The sequence below is a fragment of the Cyprinus carpio genome, unplaced genomic scaffold (genome assembly GCF_018340385.1).
Source record: "Cyprinus carpio isolate SPL01 unplaced genomic scaffold, ASM1834038v1 S000000001, whole genome shotgun sequence".
Classification (NCBI taxonomy): Eukaryota; Metazoa; Chordata; class Actinopteri; order Cypriniformes; family Cyprinidae; genus Cyprinus; species Cyprinus carpio.
This window is the reverse complement of record NW_024872754.1, coordinates 667,920-684,451: the sequence shown is the minus strand read 5'-3', so window position 1 is coordinate 684,451 and position 16,532 is coordinate 667,920. Positions and strand designations below refer to the sequence as shown.

Genomic DNA, 16,532 nt, shown 5'->3' with positions numbered 1-16,532 from the left:
CTTTCGTCTGCTCTGCTGGATCTGAATCTGAGGAAGTGTGTGTTACATTTGTGTCAGAGTCTTAGGAGTGTCTTCAGTATTTGACTCCTGCAGTGTTTTGGAGGCATCATCAGCCTGATTGTTTTTCACAACATTATTTCTTTTCCCTCCTCTAAAATGTTCTGGAGAACAGTGGCTGAAATCCAGCAGAAGACTGGGATGTGTGGCACATGATAAAGAGACTCTTTGATTGTTAACATGATCAATGATTTTTCTTTGGCCTGATTCTCATCCGTGAATCTTTTTCTGAAGTACTCCTCCTTTTGTGCAATCATTGAATCCTCGTATCTCTGTCAGCCGGTCGATACAGTCAGGAGGAATCTTACTGGCAGCTGCTGGTCTGCTGGTGATCCAGATGAGAGCAGAAGGAAGCAGATTTCCCTTGATGAGGTTCGTCAGGAGAACATCCAGAGAGACTGGTGATGATACATCAAACAGACCACGTCTCATTATCCTTAAAGTTTACAGGAAGTCGACATTCATCCAATCCATCAAGAATGAACAAGACTTTGAATTGATTTCTTCTTGTAAGCTTCAGTCCTTCTGTCTCTGGGAAAAACTGAGTTATAAGGTCCATCAAACTTAGTTTTTCTTTCTCCATTAAGTTCATCTCTCTAAATGGAAGAGGAAATATGAAGCTGATATCTTGATTTTCTTTTCCTTCGGCCCAATCCAGAACAAACTTCTGCACAGAGACTGATTTTCCGATGCCAGCAACTCCTTTTGTCAGTACAGTTCTGATCTGCTTGTCTTCTTCAGATGCTTCAAACACATTTGTGCACTCAACCTGTATCTCCTGTGATTCATGACGTCTGGAAGCAACTTCAATCTGTCTCACCTCATGTTCAGTATTGACCTGTTCACTACAACCCCTGAGTGATATAGAGATCTGTGTAGATGTTCTTCAGAAGTGTAGAGTCACCTTGCTTTGCAATTCCTTCAAAGCACACACTGATACTTCTTCTTTAGGCTACACTTTAGCTGATGAATGAAGACCAGTTCATCTAAACAGAAACAAAAATACAGATATTGTTTAATCTTATTTTCTCTCTACATTTATAAGTGACAGTGTTTACATACGATCATGAGTCTCTTACCTTCTAGAGTATCAGCAGCTTCATCTTGCTTCATCTCTCTCAGGAAGTAGAGCGTGAGATCAAGAGCTGCTTCTTTCATACTGCATCTGTTCTCATTAAAGTCCTTCACAAAGTACCCCAAGTTCTCTTTTTTGTAATATTTTCTTAAACTTTTCCAGTTCTTTCTTTAGAAATGTGATTATTTTGCTCTCAAGATCCTACAAAGAAAGACAAGAATGAATGAGAGGAAAAAATCCTATATTTGGTCAAAATTATTTTTTCAGTTATTAAAAATATTCATCAAAAATCAAGTTGAGACAAACAATAATTTGCTGTGAATATTAATAAAATAGGCTCTCATTCTTATTTTATGGGTTCTTAAAAATAAAAAGTACAAATAAAAGTTCTGTCCCAATCTTATTCAATAACATATTTGTTTATTATAATAATTAAATATTCTTGAAAAATGTGTTTTTTATTACCTGGAAAATCTGCAGGAGACTGTTTGTAAAATTCTTGTGGTTCCTGTGAGACTGTAAATCTGGATCTAATGTTTCATACTGAAGCCTGACAGTAAATAAAATAAATCAAAATACTGCATTTTTAGGAAAAAATAATATGACCAAAATATCTTGTAAATATTTTAGCAAAGAAAAAAACAATAATGTGATAAATTTATGGACTGTAATGGACTTATTCACTGATACACTTTCTGACACAGTCTATGTTTAAACTAAAATAAATACCGTTTGGTTCTTGATGCTGTTTCTTCACTTAAGTCTGGTCCTTTTCTCTTTGACCGGTCACTCTTCACAGACACAGAGCTGGACACATGTGAGCCTGATCTTACACTAATGACACAAATAACAAAACACTTTACTTCAGGAGCTCCTTCAGTCTCATTTAAAGAGCTTCACTGTTGAGGATGGTAATGAAGCACAGTATAGACATGCATTTGTCCACTCTATGACTATGGATAGATGGAAACATATTCATGTTTGTCTGCATGATCTATTTTCCATGGTTATTTATACCTTCCTTGTGGCTGCTTGTGTGATTGTGTTTACTGGAAAGAAGCTCCAGACTGAGTTCAATAAAGAGGAAATCAGTGATTTATTGTTTTATTTCATTCATTTCTATCACAAGCATCTTAGTGGAGAAATAAGCCAACACAACATTATAATGTCAAAGATAATAAATACCTTTTGATAGATGTTTTTTTCTCACTGAAGTCTGGTACTTCACCATCCTTTGACCGGTCACTCTTCACAGACACATGTGATCCTGATCTTACACTAATGACACAAAGAGAGAAGAGAAACTTTTCTACAGGAGCTTCATCTGTGTTTTATATTGACACACATTCTCTCTAGTCCTTCACAGAAACAATGCAGAGTTTTAAAGATAGCAGTCATTCTTGTTTACAGACTCACATTTGTTTAACAATTTCTTTGCTTCAAATGTGAGACCAAATATATTTTTACAAATATTTGACTGATCTAATTAAAGAGATTTTCAACTCTCTTACATTTCAGATACAATCTCATAAAGTTATAATTTTTCTTCTTCACTGTAACAACTTTATGTCCTGAAGCGCCAACATAAAAGGTTGTGTTTTTTCCAGCAAAGCTCTGAAACTGCAGCAGTGTTTAAAATGATTCTCTGAAAGCAGACTCAGTGTTACCTCTGTTTCTGTGAGAGATTCATCTTTCCTCTCTTCTCTGACATACTGCATCTAAACTGTCATTGATCAGCACTGGCTTGAGACAACAATCTGCTGTTCAGTGTGACCTGGAGATGATGATGTTAATGAGATGAAGAAAATATGTTGAGTTAGCAGCAACAGCAACAAAAACACTGTATAAAATAAAGTGAGTTACAAACAAATGCACTGGTCTTATTCGGTTGTTAAGTGGTGACGTAATTAAAGCTGTTTCTGGGTCCAAGCCTCAACTCGCTTCACTTGAGAATACGCACAACCGGCGCAGTGTCATAGAATGTCAATGAACAGGTTCACGCCCACTTTTAGGGGAAAACAAACCTCCATACAGTATTGGATCGAGGAAGTGGACTAACCTTACAACATGCCAAAGAGTTGTTGTGTGGTTGGGTGCAACCAATAATGTTTGTAAAACCCCAAATTTGAAATTCATGGCTACCTGCCATTATCATCAATATCTTGCGGTTACGGAAATATCATGAATTACGTATGATGCTAATCGAAAGCTAAGCCAGGCTAGTTGTATGGATGGACAGAAAAGTGCACTCAGTACTCTAAATATTAAGATATAATATATACATTTAAAGATGTTTACTTTCAAATACGAAGTAAAATTATTCACTGGCTTATGGTGACTCGATGAGGTACGAGTAAATCTCCCAGTAAGACTCTGGCCACTGGTGGGGTTGTTACACCAGTTTGACACTGGGAGAATGAAGGGACGTACGTGTTTTTAAATTGACCAAAAAAAAAAAAAAAAAAAATCCATTACAAAAAAATGCAGGCAGGGTGGACATATAATTACTTGACATGTTTAGTCTTAGGGATTTCTTTAGTTATTCACGCCTGCCAGCTGTGTACAGACGTTGCTTTGTGTTGCTATTTTGTATGGAAGTCTATGGGAAATCTAGTATATTTTTTTCCTTAAAAAGGGGCGGTGACTAAATTGACAGTTACGTTCCGGATGTGCCGGTTGTGCATATACGACCTCAACAGCCGTTTATAAGCACTGTATATTCATATTAAACATTTAAGATAACCCTTTTCAAACTCACGGTGTACACTACAGTCTCCGTGCTCACAGCGTCCTAAACACAAATAGTGTTTTAATTTATTTATTTATATTTTCATTGTCTGGTTATCTGTGATTTCGGTATGGAGTTAAAGGTTAGGATTATAATGTTTTTGGCAGTATTATGTCACATTGTGAGTGTATATTAGCACCTTTTGTTGTTTTCTCGTGATATCTGATTGGACACGGAAGCGGTGATGTCAGACTTTAGCGGACTGAGAAATGTCTGGTTAAAAATACTTTCGATTTCACTTCACAAAACAACAGCAAAACACAGAAGCGGAAATACGAAAAATTTTCAGAAACAGATTCGTGTTCAATAACCCCTCCGTTAAAACATACTCGTGGTCTTGTCCACTAAAGGATAAATAAGTATTTGAAACGCTCATTATTTCTGTGCTTTAGGCCTGTCGCTTGTCAGAAATTAATTCTCATATCTCTCAGACGGATCAGATTGGATTAAATATAGAAAACAATGTCCGCGAGTGATAAAATTAGTAGAGTCTGTGCTAAAGTTATAGCCTACTTGTACAAATGTTTTCTAGGACATAACATTGATCAAATCCAACTAGCAACACTTTCTCTTTCTAGCTATAGTTCTTCTTCTTCTTTGGTGTTTATTGGCGGTTGGTATTATTATTGGAGCATTACCGCCACCGACTGGAATAAAGTATGGATCAGGATATTTGCCTATATATAATATAGAAATAAACATAAAAACCAAACAAAACAAAGAAACTAGAAATAAATAAAAAAAAACAATTAAAATATTATATTCTTTTATATAATTTACTTTCTTTAACAAATTCAATAATCATACTTAACTAGCTAGCTGTTTTCCCTAATAAACCTGATAAAGAGAAGTCATAGTGATTAACTTTCTTCATTGACTGAATGAGACAGTGTCTCTCATTGTTGTATTTCATGCAGTGGAGTTATACACGCTCAGCTGTTTCTTGTTGTCTACAGTGTATTCACTCCCCAGTAGAGTGCTTGTCAACTCAGTGTAATATTAAATCCAGTATAAACAAGTATAAGTGTGTTATGATATGATATATGATATGTTATGATAGTATATGATATGATATATGATATATGATATGATATGATATGATATTTCCTTCCCTTCGTTTCATACTCTCCTTTCTCCCAGCATCAACTGTTCTTTGTATATTATATCAATGTCTACCTGTTTCATTCTCATCCCAGTAAATCTGCCGAACTGATTGTGTCTATGTTTTAATGTATACTTTAGCTTCTGCTTTACTTGATGAAATATTTAGATCTACTTGCTTTGTTCTTAGAGTTGGTTTGGCCAGAATATCCACCTTCTCATTTCTCTCCACACCAACATGAGCAGGAACCCAAATAAAGTGTGTAGACATACCCTTAACTTTTATTTCGTACACCCTGCAGAATATTTCATTGATAATATCCATCTTAACTGATGACCTGCCAGATCTAATACTCTTAAGTGCTGAAAAACTATCAGATGCAATCCACAGTAGGGCCAGCAATATCTCCAATAGCTCTGTCACATATACTGACAAATGATTGGTTACTCTTTTCTTAATATATAAATCACACACTGGAATATATACAGCTGCACCTGCATTTTCTGTGTCAGGATCCTTAGATTCATCTGTAAATAAAACCACTGATTCTGGGAAATGTTTCTCAAAGTACTTCTGGACTATACACCGTATCAGGAGTTGATTAGAATTGTCTTTCAGTTCTTGCTGTATACTGAGGTCAACAGTAGGCGAGGGGAATAACCGGGGAGGAATAGAGGAAACTGAGTATCAGTATTACTGTACTGTAATTGATGTAATCCTATATTTCTTGCCTTCGCATCACCTATCCACCCAAAACTAGTAAAGTTTGTTTCATTATGTTCCCAGCATTCCTTTAATACACTTTTGACAAGATGTTTTTCATTATGTTCTTGGAGATTGACCCAGTATACCATCATTCATTTTACTCTTCTAATTCTTAATGGGATTTCTCCCATTTCCACCTGCACTGATGATAGCGGAGATGATCTGAATGCCCCACTACAGATTCTCAGAGCCTGAGCTTCCAGTACATCTGCTTCCTTGAGGTTTTATTCTGCTGCTGACATGTAAGCTATACATCCAGTCAAGAACAGATCTCATGAGAGCCCAATATATGTTCTGTAGAGATGCTCTACTTGCTCCCCATTCCTGTCCTGATGAACAACAAAAAATATTTATGACCTTCTTACATTAGTTCTTAATTTTATTCAAATGAACTTTCCATGTTAGTTTTATTTTTTTATTATTATTTTTTTAATCAAACCAATCCCCAAGAAACCTAACAGCTTTGCTTGCTCCAGTTGTTGTCTATATAGATTCAAGGAAAGGGTGAGATGTTATGCCTCCTTGAAAAACAAATAACCCGTGTTTTTGCTACAGATAATTTAAATCCCCATTTATTGGTCCATTTTTCCACTTCAACTATTGCAGCTTGTATTTTCTTATTGACATGATAAATTGTGACCTCTGATCCACAAAGCCCCATCATCTGCATACAAAGATGTTCCTACATTTTGTTCAACCTGAGAGAAAATGTCATTAATCGTTATGTTGAATAATAACGGACTACATACACGACCTTGTGGAGTCTGGAATATTCTTCACCTACTCTCACTTGTATTTTCCTGTTAAATAAAAAACCTATAAGTTCTACCTTCAATTCCTAATGATTTTAATTTGATCAATAATCCTTCTTTCCAGAGCATTTCTGCGTAGTGTCCTCTGTGACGTCATGTACTCTTCTTCTTTTGTTTTTTTATTGGCGGTTGGCAAACAGCGTTCGGGTGCATTACCGCCACTCACTGATCTGGAGTGTGGACTAAGGCTCTAAATCACTCTACACAACACCCAAAAAAAAAAAAAAACTTTTAACCTTTAAACAAATAAAATCAATAAACTTATAGTTCTCAAATTCAACGTCATGTATTTTGATGTCACACATGTCTTAGCACAGTGATTCTCAAACTTTTTACAGTGACGTACCCCCAGGGCATTTAACATTGTTCTGAGTACCCCTCTCTTCCACTTAGACCGCAGTCACACCTTTTCTATTAAAGGACAACATTTGCCCCTTAAATTGATTTACAGGCGCATTTTTTTTTTTATCCTTATTAATTATATCTTATGTCATGTTTTATGTCATATTCTTAACATTCCATTAAGTGTATTATTAATATAATAAATAAAGCAATAAAATATGGCAAATCGAAGTGATAGCCCACTTGTAGACTTAATAATAAAACCGCAAATAGGTGGCAGCAAGTCGCTGTCTTAGTGAGCCAGGCGTCATGCATTCATTCATTCAGTAACAAAGCAAAATGCTGTAGTTATTAATCACTGACTCTCCGAATCGTTCAAAGCCGCAGATACGTTCACTAAACACCACTTGCTTGGAGATGCACACCAGATAATACAGATTTTGTTGGAACTATTCTTTCGTTGCAAAATATTACAAACATGACAATATTCTGTTTAAAATGTAGGCTACATTTAACATGTAAATTGTTCACTTAATATAACCTTTTTTTGTTGAACTGTTGTAAAAAATTAATGTCACATTTGCCATCGTTTGGATATTGGGAAGTCGTGGCCTAATGGTTGGAGAGTTTGACTCCTAACCCTAAGGTTGTGGGTTTGAGTCTCGGGCCGGCAATACCGGGAGCCGCAGCATAAATGATACCCACTGCTCCGGGTGTTTGTTCACGCTGTGTGTGTGTTCACTGCTGTGTGTGTGTTCACGGTGTGTGTGTGTGTGTGTGTGTGTGTGTGTGTGTGTGTGTGTGTGTTCACTGCTCCGGGTGTGTGTTCACGGTGTGTGTGTTCATGGTGTGTGTGTGTGTGTGTGTGTGTGTGTGTGTGTGTGTGTGTGTTTGTTCACTGCTCCGGGTGGTGTGTGTGTTCACGCTGTGTGTGTGTTCACAGTGTGTGTGTGCACTCTGGATGGGTTAAATGCAGAGCACGAATTCTGAGTATGGGTTACCATACTTGGCTGTATGTCACGTCACTTTCAGGGAAATTTGCATTCTTGTTCGTATTTTAAACATGAAAACAATAACTGGCACAGGGTGTCTGTATCAAAGAGAGTTTAAATCAATCTCAATGTACAGTCCATGTCAATATTTGCTCTTCATGCTATTAAGTGAAGATCTACTTTAAGATACACTGAACAGCAGCGTGATTTGCTGAAGCAGCATATTCAGTGGCATCCTATCACATGCACGCTGCTTGTGTGGATGCAGTCAGTTTTGACCGCAAAAGAGGAGCTAAGCTGATTGGATATCATTTTGACCATTTTACTGTTTTTACATTAGAAGCGGCATTTTACGCGTACCCCAGTTTGAGAACCACTGTCTTAGCACATGTCTTAAAGGGATAGTTCACCCAAAAATTAAAATTCTGTCATCATTTACTCACCTTCATATCGTTCCAAACTGCTTTCTTATGTTGAACATAAAATAAGATATTTTGAAGACTGCTGGTAATCAAACAGTTGGTGGTTCCCATTGACTTCCATAGTAGGAAAAAAATACTAACCACCAACTAACTGATAAATGATGACAGAATTTTCTATATTTGAGTGAACTATCCCTTTAATGTCTTATACTCGCGTTATTATTGATGTTTTTATTTCTTGTTTTAAAGTATTTTACTACTTAAGCTTCCATGATTTTGATAGAATATCTCATTAGAGGTCAAATTATATAGGAATAATTATAAATAATTAAAGAGAGCACTGATGTCTATGCTTAATAGATGCTGCTTTGTAGAGGTTACCATGGAAACAGCTCTATTTCTGCTGTTCTATAGCTGCTGTCAGACAGTGGTTTTATGCTTTTATTCAGTCTGTCTGCTGTTTTAGTTTACACTAATGCAATATATTGGACCAAATGTTTGTTGTAAGTCTTAACCGGTAGATGGAAAACAAACTATTGAGCATTTTAAAAATCTCAACACTTTAGATAATAGGGTAGCCAATGTAGAATTGTTTATGGAGCAGATCAGATGCCTGTCATAGTTGTAATAATTACTGTAATTACTTCTTCTTCACTGTAACAACTTTATGTCCTGAAGTGTCAACATAAAACACAGTTATGTAGGTGTGGTTTATTGTATTTTATGTACAGTGTATTTAGGTGTGTGTAGCTGATGTTGTACACAGGAAGCTGGGAGAAAATGCACTTCAGCTTCATAAAGCGTGCTGTACACAAGCTAACCTTTGGGCCGTACGGCTCAGGAACAGAGTTATAAATAAATCTTAAACACTGAATCCAAACAAAGAGGGTTTGCTTTCACATCCAAACACACAGCGTCTCCACAACATGACGACAACACTACAACTCACTGAAGCCTCGTCTTCTCTTTGTGTAAACCTTTGAACAGCATTACGCTAATATTTCACATTGTGACACACATTTGTGAAATTAATATCTGAACTTCAGTCAAGCCATTTTAATCATCTCTGGATCAGTGTTCTCTGTTAGATAGAATAAATCACTTTACAGGAGACTGTGACCTTTGTAACTTTGAACATCTTACACAAACACATACATTACACACTAAAGGAAAATGAAAACATTCAAAAGTATCACCTCTGTTTCTGTGAGAGACTCATCTTTCCTCTCTTCTCTGACATACTGCAGCTAAACTGTCATTGATCAGCACTGGCTTGAGACAACAATCTGCTGTTCAGTGTGACCTGGAGATGATGATGTTAATGAGATGAAGAAATATGTTGAGTTAGCAGCAACAGCAACAAAAAACACTATATAAAATAAAGTGAGTTACAAAAACAACAACATAAAACAGAAGCGGAAATACAGAAAAACCTTCAGAAACACATTCGTTTTCAATAACCCCTTTTTGAAAACTTACTTGCAGTCTTGTCCACTAAGAAGAGAATTTATAAGCATTTGAAACGCTCATTTTTTTCTGTGCTTTAAGCTTGAAAATGAAGAATGTTTTCTAGGACATGGCATGCATCAAATCCACCGAGCAACACTTTCTCTCGCTATCTGCGTGTTGTCTTCAGTTACTTTCGTTTTCGTCTTCTTCGTGGGTTTTACTGGAGGGCCTCGAGCGAGCTGAACAGTTACTGCCACCTGCTGTACTGGAGCCTGGATATTACACCTAATACATTTAAACACTGCATTATTATTTTCCCTGTTCCTGGACTGTTATCTATCATGTTTATTGCAAATGTCACACATGCAGAGATTTGTATTTATTTCTTACTTTAAATTATTTCTATTCATATTAGGGTGTATTATTAATACTCGTTCTACAGTTTCTGCTTCTTTATGTTTATAGGCTCAATGTCCAAATGGTTTTTGATTCCATCATTACTTTGTCCAGCTGAGGGTTACCAAGCATTGTGTATAAAAGAGAATCATCCCACATTATAGACAATAAAGTAATGTTCTGTATTTAAAAAAATACAAAATAAAGAAAAAATACTAAACAATAGGACTGCACAAATTCAGAAATAAATTTGTTAGAAGCGAATAACATGGTTTAAGTGTTGTTGAGAGATTTATGATGACTGTGAGTGTTATCGTCTCATGTTTAACTTCCTCTTTTTGGTTTCTTCAGGATGCAAACCAACAATGTTGTCAGAGTGAAGTTCAGAGACAGCAGTGTGTGTTTTCTAGCGAACTTTTAAATTCTGCAAAAACTATTTCCACAGAAAGAACATGAATGTGGTTTCTGCTTTGAATGAACTTTAGGTGATTCTTCAGGCCTGTTTACAGAAAAGTGTACATCACACATCCTTTCATTATAATAATATAACACTGTCTCCTCCTCAGATGAGTAGTTAACATCTTCAGTATTACAGAAATGTACATGTGTTGGGCTGATGTTTTAATTTATGGCAAGAAACCTTGCAGAAGGCAGAAATTCAGAAACTGTCCCAATCTCCCTTAATTCACTTTATCTTTACAGCCTTTTAATAAAATATCTAGAAACAGATTTGTTCACTAGGGCCTTGATTTTTTATTGTTGTATTTTTGTTTTAACATACAATGGGCAATGTACATTATTTTACTTTATCTCTTTGATGTTTGTGTTTTGTTATTTTCTGTAAATTAAATATACACACAAAATATAAAATATACACACAACTTTTATTTTTACTGAATATTGTTTGTGTTAACTGTACAGTTGTATTATGATCTAAGAAAGATAACTGATGCGGAGAGAACAGGGTGTAAATGTAAAATATGTGTTTATGGGATATTTCACACAAACAGCTCTCTAATTGTGGTTATTCCTGCAGTTGCAAGCTTTTATTTGAGTAGTCTGTTCTCAGGGAAGAAGAAAACATTTTTCTGATCCAGGTAGGCTAATGAGTCTTCAGCGTTATTGATGAAGGATGAAGAATAAACACCAACCTGTTTGTTCTTCAGTGTGTTTGATTCTGCAGGGTTCTGGATCTTCATGTTCTCTCTGTGCTTCAATAAACTCTGTCTCTGCAGATTTATCTTCTTCCTGATGATTTGATGCTTGTACTTGTAAGATGAAATAATAATAATTATTAATCTTATTTATCTTTTCTCTCGTTAATATACAGGCACAGAAGTAGAAGTTTGAATAGGATTGGAGCTAAACTTTGACAGGAGCAGGGTTGGGAATCCCTGCTGTAGAGAATGACAGTAACAGCAGACAAATGGCATAAACAGACACCACACAGACTCTACAACTTCCTCAGATTCTTTTTCTTTTGTTTTTACTCTATGTGTAAATTTGTTATAAACGTGTGCTCTTTAAAAAGCAGTAAGCATTGTTTGCCAGACACATACATTTAATGTTTCAGTATCTGTCACATATATGGTACTGCTTCTATTATTTCAGCATCTGTACACAGATGTAAGTAGTGAATGCGTGTGTCCGTGGGTGGGCTGTGTCGGTGTGGTAATGTGGGTCGGTGTGGATACAGTGCCAGAGCTGAATTTTTGTCCCAGTCCGCCTCTGCCTCCTGCTCAAGGGCACTGTAATTTCCTGGGGAAAACATGGAAATAATTTGTCATTTACAGTATCTTGCAAAGATATGCTTTCTCCTTCTGTTTTCCACACACATTTTTATGAAAAAGGATATAGTAGCCTACTGTTTTTTTCAGGATTATATATATATATATATATATATATATATATATATATATATATATATATATATTTTAATCTGAAAAAAATATGTCTAATATGAAACAGGATATATAAAGCAATCAAGGTCAAGCACAAAGCACGCACATTAGGATGGGTGACGACTGAGAAAAGACAAGTGAGTTTGTTTTGAGGTTGTTTTGTGGATTTTCCAGCAACCACGCCGCTAGTTTCACTTTCACTTTAAATATTTAGGCTGGGCATTTATAATTATGTTTATAGTGAATGCCACTCTTATTTGTATTTGTTTACTTTCTTATATTTTTGTTCTTTTTTTTCCATTCTGAACATTGCTAAATTTATAGGATTTTTTTTTTTTTTTTGTGGAGTGTGTGGAATATACATGTTTCTAATGTTTGTAAACATTTCATTTATTTTACATTATTTCTGAATGAAATGATAAAATGCGTCTTACACATCAATGCAACTTATCTGTGTCTCATAAAGTGATCATAAAAAATAGGTAGATATGGTACAAAAATAGAACTGCCATGTATGCACACATACAGTACAGTAGTGAGTGTCAATTTATAATAAAAAAAAAATCAAAGCTTCATTTGTCATAAACATGTTATGCGGCCCCTCATTTAATGTGAAAAACTTGATGTGGCCCTTGAGTCAAAAAGTGTGCCCACCCCTGCTTTAAGCAAACTTAAATGGTGTTTGAGTGCCCCCTGGTGTTTAAAATATTGCAGACGTATTTTGTCCCTGCGCGCCCACCGTCGTACGTCGGAAAACGAGCGAAACTATAATGGGTCAGCGCGTCTTTTTGCTCCATCCATTATGTTGGTTACTAAAATGTAATGAAAGTCATTAATATAATTTCTGTGATTGAAACTGTTTGGTAATGAGTATATTAAGAGAAAAATATACTGTGTGTTAACAGCTAAAGTCTGTCTACACTGGACGCGACATAGAGACTGTTGAAGTTCATTTAAATTTGTGTCAATACATCAGGCACGTGCAGAGAGTTCCTCAGGGCCAGGGGCGCTCTCTCTCTCTCTCTCTCTCTCTCACACACACACTTAGATTTTTATTTTTATTTTGACTTACTACCTAATTCATGTAATATATGATTATCTTTATTATTTTCAATAATGTAATAAGTACTTATGTTTGTTATATATGGTTTTGCTTACAAGCAGTTAATGTATTGCAATTGCTGATTGTATATTATTTAAGAAACTATTGTTTTCAAAGAAAATCATACAGTAATTATCACACTATATAAATTCATTATGATGACAGAAATTACAATTGTAATTGACTTTAACTCGTATAACACAGTACATAAAATAGTACAACAGTTACTAAATCAGTAATAGTAAGTAAATAATGGTTGTTTGTGCACTGAAAGTAACTAAAAATACAGCTAGTTTATAATTAATTATAACTCGTAATTATAATATAATAATTCTACAGAATTTTTTTTTTTTTTTACATATAAATGTTCAAGCAATATGCACACTATCAATGGTAAGACATTTATACATTTTTCAAAATGCATAACATTTCAAAGAATCTTTACAGAAAGACATATTGTTGTGTCTATATGGTCAAAAACACCCCTCACTGTTTTAATAGTTGGTACTAAATGCTTTAGTCGTCATACATACAGCAAGCAAGCCAAAGGCAACAGTGGTAAATAAAGAAAAATCTGTAAGATGCCGATACTGGTGTAAAAAAACCTTTGGAGAAACCAGACTAACCAGAAACACTGGGGACCAGTTCTCCTCTGTATATTCAGTCTGAACATTTGGTACAATGTCAATGGTAGATAACAGTGTTACTGCATTGATTCAGATGTAAGGTTAAAGGTTAATTGTGCCCAGTGTTCGAATTGTGTCAAAGCTCTTGGGGGGTCCCCCCCCACCCCCAAAAAAACCTAATAATATACATTTGTATTTATTTATTTCATATAATAATATAATTTCATTTACTTTACTTGTGAATTTCATTTACTTTGTGTGTTTCAGAACATGTTTTTTGCAGCTGAGCATTTACTATATGTAAAATTAAATAAAAATCTATATACTTTGAACAGTGCACATGTAGGCATTTTATTTCATTAAAAAAACTAATTTATCTTGAATCTAATTATATAACCCTTTCATATTTTCTAGCAGAAGTTTTCATAGTTGGGTAAACTTATAGTGGTGAATGAGAGACTACATTAAATATATGTTTTGTCACAATAGTGTTTTCTACAAGAGGGAAAAATAGAAAGAATTTGATATGATTACGATGCTGATGACCATTGATCAATTTCGATCTCTTGATTCACTATCAATTCACATGAATAGGCCTACTGTACTTACTGGTTCTTGGGTTAAATTCAGTATTTTCTTTGCATTAATTAATATTCACCTGTGTGTGCTTATACGAGTATCTTTTTAAAATGTATCATTTTAAAATCTAGTGTTTGATCATGTCTAAATATTTATTCAAATGCAAAACCTAAAAATGAGTAAGCAGTTATGACCTGCAATACTCTTTTGAGCAACTAGACTAGATACATGTATATTTATTAGAGTGTGTAAACAATGGCATTGCAAATGGAAATAATTATTTTTCTGGCCACAAAATGACTTTAATTTGCATCTTTGCATTGAATTTAAGACCCTTTTCTCCATTTAACCTTAAATACTACACTAATTGTATTAGGCTATACATAATAATGGAAAATAGGATACAATTCATAACAAAAACGGTTGATCTGCATGTTTGTCTTGGGCGTAATAATCAATGCATGTGTGTCTCACGCACAATTTGTGAGAGTTAGCAACCCTGCTTTGTCATCGTTGACACAAAAAAAGCCTTCACCTGATGATGAACATTTTCATCAGTAATATAATTTCCTTAATTAAATTAACACTGTTTTTGAGCAGTTAAGGTTTACTAGATTTAAAATTATTTGTTTAATTCAGAATGGGTGCAATGCAAGCTTTTTTTTTTTTTCTCAGAATTACGTTAGATGGCTAATTACAACTAACAATCCGATAGTTAGCTAGCATCATAAGATAAAAAAAAACAACTATTGACAGACCAAGATTATAATAAAAGTGACTGTCCGATTCTAAGATAAACACTTATTCAGTAGCAGTAAATTAGGTGTACCAAACAATCATAAAACAAATAAATATTATCTTACCGTCATCGTGAGGTAAAATAATGAGGAAGGATCACTCTGCCAGCCAATCACACAGCGACGTCGCACCCGCAGTCTGTAAATTCCTTCAGAAAACAGCGTGTGGCGCACTTTTCGTATTTCAGACGCACATCTAATTTGAAGTAGCTTTTTATGGGAGAGGGCAGCGCAATACTTCGATAAAAAATAGATAGGGCTATGTCAAATATTGTTTCTATTTTTAGTTTTAATGAAAAAACCAGGGGACCCCCCAAGGTAAATTTTTTGGGCCTTATGGGGGGTCCCTTGATGCTTATGGGGCTCCCGGACCCCCCCAGCCCCCCCTCAATTCGAACACTGATTGTGCCATGTACAGGCAGTAACATTGTTTTCTCTGTGGCCCAGTTGATGCAGGCAGTGTTAGTGAAGAGTTCTAAGGTGCAGTCATCCATTAATGAATCTTTGCTGTTTTGCTGAAACTGGAAACAGTTCATCCTATGTAAAGTCCATTGTGGGAAGATTGGGGAATCATCAGTCTCAACGTAACTGATGTAATATAAAATATAGAAATGTTTAGGAACTGTAATATAATAATAACAATAATTTTTTATTGACAGGAATGTCAGCAAATGGGGATGGAAGATCTTCTCCTCATATCTACAGCTGACAGGCTTGTAGAGGTGTCGATGACAGCTGGTAGGGACTCTGTGTCATCCTGTGCCGTCACATTGCCTCTGCATGGTTTAACAACCCCACACCAGGCCATCAGCTTCCTAAAGATGTACTTGAACTGGCTGGCATTAGGGTTGTTATTCCAGCCACCTTAAAAAAAAAAATAATACACAATTGGAGCTTTCCAATAACCTTAAAGCCCAACCACCATAAACCACAAGAACATCGGAAGCCATGTCAGTCTCATTCAATCGATCCCCCATGTCCACATATCCAAACATTGTTAGTGTCTGAGGATCATACTGGACGTGATTTTTGATGGACATGGCATCCAGCATCAGAGTGACACATCCGTACTTGACCTCATCTTCCTGACACCGTCTTTCCAGCATGTCCAACATCATTTTATTGAGACCAGGTCTGGCATCAAGAGAGCTCAGCCACCTTAGTAAAATTAAAAAGTAGACATTTAACCACTAACCCAAGCATCCCTATTGTGGACACACACAAAAAAGAGCTATAATATCAACATGTATCAGCATGAGAACATGAGCTGTTAGATCAGTAAGTTTAACCATTCATGATAATATTGTCTGTAGTGCTTAATGTAATT

The 16,532-nt window shown here is 35.5% G+C and overlaps 1 pseudogene; it reads right to left on the bottom strand.

Annotated features, from left to right (window-relative positions):
• Positions 1–469: 469 nt before the first annotated feature.
• On the bottom strand, positions 470–9,999 carry LOC122142534 (annotated as a pseudogene).
• Positions 10,000–16,532: the final 6,533 nt, after the last annotated feature.